A 6,000-nucleotide genomic window follows, 5' to 3' on the forward strand; every position below is an offset into this window, starting at 1 on the left:
GCTCGTGGAGCAGTGGGTCGGGAGGAAGCTAACGACGCTGTGACGGCCCCGGCTTCCCGCCGGTGGCGTCGCTCCGCTGAAGTTGATATTCTAACGGCGGCGTTGGAGAGTTTTCCACCGCCGCAACACATCCATCAGCTCAGCGCCCCGGCACGCTGCTGGCCCGCAGCCAGCTGCTGCTGCTGCTGCAGCGGACCCCCCCCCCAGCCATCAGGAAATAAAAAGCGTGACAAAGTGGTGGGTGACGGGAGGAGGCCATGGCCGCTGAGAGCAGAACTCGGCCGCACTGGAAGTGGAGGCAACCCTAACCCTAACCCCAGTGGGCTTTGATTCCTCACTCTCCCAAACCCCCCCCCCCCCACAATCAGCACAGAGCAGAAACAGGATGAAAAGCACAAGTGACAGGCGGCCCAGCAGCCCAACACCACCCAGGACAGTGGACAGCGCCTGGTTCTCTCATCCCCGGGCCTTCCTCTTCGGACACGTTTGCATTAGAAAAGACACATTGTAAGAATAATGACATGCAGAGCGTCGCCGCAAAGCTTCCTCCCTCTGCAGCGTGGGCCGCTGGTTCCCACGGCGGCTCCGAGCCCAACAGAAGAGCCGCCTAATGTCGTTCTCAACATCTTCTCCCATGAAAGAAATGTGCAGTTAAACTCCAGAGTAGAAACTACCGTGCTGCTGCTGCTGCTGCAGGGTTTTGCGGCAGAGAGATGATGACTTTAATGGATGGAAGGAGTGAACGCAAGGCAGGAATGGGAGCTGGTGGAAACTGTCAGTGGGCTGAGAGGCTGCCAACTCACGCCGGCACCGAGAGCAGAAGACCGGGAGAAGAACATTTTTCACATTCCTGCAGGGGTTGGTTGAGGAAGAAGAGGAAGAGGAGGAAGAACTGGGTGGAAATGTAGAGTAGCACCGCGTGTTAGGTTCTGCACGTGCTGCAGCTTTGGGGGGGGGTGGGGGGGGGGTCCAGGTGCTTGTTGACTTGAGTGTACTTTATCATTTTAACACCCAAGAGGTCCAATTAAACTGTTTTATTTCTTTATGTTGTTGGAGCCAGAACCCCCCCCACCCCCCCACACACAAACACAAGCACTTTATCTTTTCTTGACCTCCAGGTCATAAAGTTCAAAGGTCAGACGAGCTGAACTGGCTGACACTCCTGATGAACCAACCTGCCAGTGGAGGGGAAAAATACAATCAACCCCCCCCCCCCCCCCCCCCACCGGGGTCCTGCACAGTTGCAGGTCTATAAGTGTTGCACGCAACCCCCCCCCCCCCCCGCCCACCCCCGCCTCCTGTCCTCCATCCCAGGCTGCACATCTGGGACAAGTTAAAGGGAGCTGCCTCGTCTGCTGCGCTCTGGCTCGGTTGGTGCGGTTTGCTCGGGTCGGGTCGGGTCGGTTTGGTTTGGGGCGGCGCTGGGAAGGGCGGGGCGGGGCGGTTCTGCAAGGCAGCCGCAGGTTTAGGATTCACTGCAGGTGGCGTCACACGCAGCTGAGAGGTCACGTTTGAACGTCCAGCTCCTCCATCTGGAAAGACTCTGGACCAGGACCAGAGTCTCTGGTGCCGGTGCTGAAGAAGCGCTGAGCAGGTCGGGACCGGGCCGTAACTGCACTGCGGAACTTTCAAGCACGACCCCGACACGCAACACATGTTTATTTCGAGGCGGTCTTACACACTACTGTTTAGTAATGTAGTAATGTATTTGATGTTGTTGTTTTTCCTGAACACATGGGAGCGCTCCAGCTGGGCCACTGTTTGTATCTTCCCACATCAATAAAGTGGCGCTGTTGCCACAAGACGATGCCCGCTTCGCACCACCGAAGAAGAAGAAGAAGACGAAGAAGAAGAAGAAGATATTTTTTTTGAAAAAATGTCTTTTTTTGATTTTTGAAAAATAACATTTATTTGCCGCTCTCATTTCCATTCAATCAATCAAAACAAATAAACAAATAAGTAAATAAATAATTTTCTTGTTGTTTTTTACACAAGCACGTCGCTAAAAAATAGTTCCCCCTCTGTCACTGCACACAATGCACTGTTAAAAGTCCACATGTCACAGAAAAGCTCCAAGAAGAAGAAGAAGAAGAAGAAGGAGAAGAAGACGGAGGCTGCAAGCGAGTCTCAACTGCTCCACAGCTTCACCCACAGTCTGCTCTGTTTTCCAAGGGAGGTTTCACTGCAGCATGTGTGAGAAATAAACCCAACACATTTCCAGAGTGTCATCCAGAGCCCCCCCCGCCCCCCACCCTGTGGAGAGGAGTCCTGCCTGGAGGAGTCCTGCTGGGGGAGTCCCTGCTCCTGCAGCCTCTGCTTTTAATCCATCTGCCTCTCCGCCCAACGCTCCCCCCCCCCCTCCTCCCTCCCTCCCCCCCTCCCCCCCTCCCTCCCGAGTGGGAACACATGCTGTTGATTTAACCTCCCGGCCATCTGGCCTGCAGGTATCAGGCGGCGGCGCTCACCACTCGGCTGCCCACGTGAGCACATAAATACAAGTCTGCGAATGGGGAGGGGATTTCTGTGTGTGTGTGTGTGTGTGTGTGTGTGTGTCTGTGTGTGTGTGTGTGTGTGTGTGCGTGTGCGTGTGCGTGTTACAGACACACTGAGCTGTGAAGATATTTTTTTCATGAGAAGCAACGACTCAGGTGAGAGATTGAAGGACACTCAGGCCCTGCAGCAGGTTTCAGGAGCGGAACCAGGCGGTGGAGGTGTGACCCTGCCTGTCGGACCTCGTGCTGGCGTGTCAGTGCGTATGGCCGGGCGGCGGCCAATCAGATGCCTTCATCGCCAAAGTCGCAAAAAGTACGGGGAAACACCGTTTTCCTTCCCAACTACGCTTCCTGCTTCCTGCTTCCTGCTTCCTGGTGCCGTGCAGATCCACTGAAGCGGTCCCACCACGTCTGCCCATCAGAACCAGGCCTGCCAATAGCAAACAACAATATCTGCAGCGGCTCCTGCAGGAATGCCCGGCAGAGACACCTCGGTGGCATTTCAATGACATTCCACGGAGGCGGCTTTGAATGGCGCGGAACCGGAGTTTCAGTAATAACTGGACGGCAGTAAATACATCAACACAACAAGCAGTTCTCAGGTCCAGTGCAGTGTTTCCTGATGCCTTATTCCAACCTCTCCCTGAGCGCCAGGCTGCGTAAATGCTTGCGTCTCTTTATTCCACTGTGTCAAGGTGAATACACACACATATTATTATGATGAGAGCTCGCTAGAAATCCATCGTTCCGAGACATCAAACTGTTTGAGTCAACGCGGTGCAAAGCAGCGCCGACGCTGGAAAAAAGCATCGCATTTTTCAAGTATCACATTTTCTAAATAAAAAGTGGGAGGAAAAATGGGCGGCTAAATATACTTTGGCAGCTATTTAAAGGGTTAGGGTGGCCCACCCAGTCCTTCCACAGTGTGGGAAAGGGAGGGAGCGAGAGACAGAGAGGGAGCGAGAGGAGGCTTTAAAAATAGAAAGCTGATGTGCGGCGGAGGTTTTAAAATATTAAGGTGAGCAGCGGGGAGACGGGTGGGAACGGCCGGACCGCACTCCCTCCCTCTCTTTTTGGAATTCTATTTTCCCCCCACATTTCATTGCCGAGAGGCCTTTGAAACGTGGCGCCCGATCCAAAACAGACCTGGGAAATAAAAAATAAATAGAAAATCTGAACCTGAACCCACCAAGCAGATGGGATTAAGCAAAAACAAGCCGCATCTCCATGACATAACGGCTCCAGAATTTGCACCCAGCGACTTTTCCCACTCATCCCAACATGGACCGTCTCCTGCCTCGGCAGTAGAACGCTCCAGAACCAGAGAATAGATTTCATTCTCTGAGCGAGGTTTTCTACTGATCTCCGATAACATTTTCCTCCCGGTGTGATTATTACGCTCCAGAGCCCATCCTGATTACACCTCTAATCCAGTCGGATCCAGTCTGGATTTGTATTTATTGACACGCTGACCTGCAACGTGCACCAGTGAAATGAGATCCGACCCGCACAGACCTCCATCTCAGGCCCTGCTTGCACTCGGTCACTTGTAACTGTTTCTGGGGGGGATCGTATCACCAAGTACGCATCTTGAAGCATCTGTTGGCACGTAGCATTAGCATTAGCATTAGCATGCGTCTCCAGCGTGCCACTTGTGATGGCATCAGTGCATTTCTAACCACTAGGGGCAGTAAAGCTCAAAACTAGGGCTAGTTTCACCTGAAAACCAATAAGAATCAACTTCCTGTTTGCGGACTACATCAAGTCACTGGTTTTAATTCTACTGCAGCTGGTATGGATCGGAACCAGCAGTAACGACTGGTGGGACAGGGTGGCGATGACTTATGCAACGTCGCACATTCAATCTCACATGTGGGGAAACTGCGACCGCTGCTCCGCTGACAAAATACGCTAATGCTAATGGAATGAAATGTATTAGCATGCTAATAAAAGAGTCCAACAAAAATGATTTGTTTCGGCTTCTTGTTTGTAACTTTATAATGACGACGCCAGGAGGCGGGGCGCCCCCGACCAAGTACGCACACGGAGTAGGCGGTCCTTAATGTGGACTGAGCTCACATTGTGTTCACACGTCCGTGAGGAATGCTATGCTATGCTATGCGAAGCGTCAGAACCACCTCCCCCAGGTGGTTTGAGTGATCGGACGACACTACGGGTTTGGACCGCTTGCACTCAGTCACTTCCTGTGATCTTTGCCCATCGGAACACGAAAACGGCTTGAGGTGACGTGGAGTGCAAACTGGGCCTCAGTCGCTCACATAGCAAAAACTCCAAGGCCACAACTTTCCCCTCTGATCCAAACACACAGAGTCACTTTCTGCTCTTTCATTGGCTGCAGGTGACAGACAAGCAGCATAATACCAGGATTACAAACTGTCTGGAACCCTCAGCCTCTCTTTATGTCTTGGGGGGGAATAAAGAAGAAGAAGAAGAAAAAAAAAAAGAAAAGCTTCCTGGCACAAAGTGCAGGTCCACAGGTAGGAAATGAGAAGACGGAGCAGGTAAACACACACCAGCCCACTTGGAATTGACAGATTTCCTTGGGCAAACAGCGGATGGAGGGCGGGACCCAGTTACGCAGTCCCTGGACCAGTTTGGGTTCTGTTGACATTAATCTGCCCGCTTCAAAGGAAAGCGGATCAGAGCCGGTCCGGTGCAGGGGAAGGAGCGTCTGTCTCAGAGCGGCGCCCTGCTGAGAGCTTCCATACATGCACCCGCAGGAACAAGCAGCCTTTGTTATGAGGAGCCCCTCCAGGACCCCCCCACACCCCCTACCCCGAGACCCAACACTCATTCACACCGCGGCCAGAAAGAACTATCTGGCACGTCACGGCCCGACTCATAAGTGGCCAAGGACGTTTTATTTATTTTGTCTTCCAAAGCTGAATGAGGTCATTTTATTTGACCTTTTCACCCCAGTGGACAAACAGAGTCAGGGCAGCAAAGTCAGTGCCACAGTTCTGGGTAAACCCGAACCCCTCCTTGACTTCTTTGATCCACTATTCAAGCCTGTGATGGATCACTCAGAGATCATCAAATGATCAAGTTGGCTTCCAGTGCGGTCCACAAGAAGGACCGTGTTCTATTGGACCAGGGATGCAACTGATCCAGGAGTTCAACTCACCGCGAGTTTAGCGACGCATTGACCAGCGGCTAGTTTTCCCGAGAACCTACATTTCACACTGAACCCTTCAATAATGTTGAGGGTCCAATGTGTTTTCATTGGAGAACAATAGACCCCCCCTCAACCCGCCTCCTCTGACTGGAAGTAACTTGTTCTAGGTACATGATGACCATCACAGGTCACAGGTTATAATGACACTGACGACCATGTAAAAAATGTCAGTTAGTTGCGATTAATTGAATTGAATTGATTCAATTCTTAGTGGACAGTGAATTGATGATTGATGGATTGTTTACATCCCTACATTGGACCGTGTCCAGGTTTGAGCCTCGGACTCTGGAGATGGACTTCTTTCTTTCCCTT

Source organism: Nelusetta ayraudi, unplaced genomic scaffold (genome assembly GCF_046127955.1).
Source record: "Nelusetta ayraudi isolate G7.1 ecotype Tasmania unplaced genomic scaffold, CSIRO-AGI_Nayr_v1 ptg000260l, whole genome shotgun sequence".
Classification (NCBI taxonomy): Eukaryota; Metazoa; Chordata; class Actinopteri; order Tetraodontiformes; family Monacanthidae; genus Nelusetta; species Nelusetta ayraudi.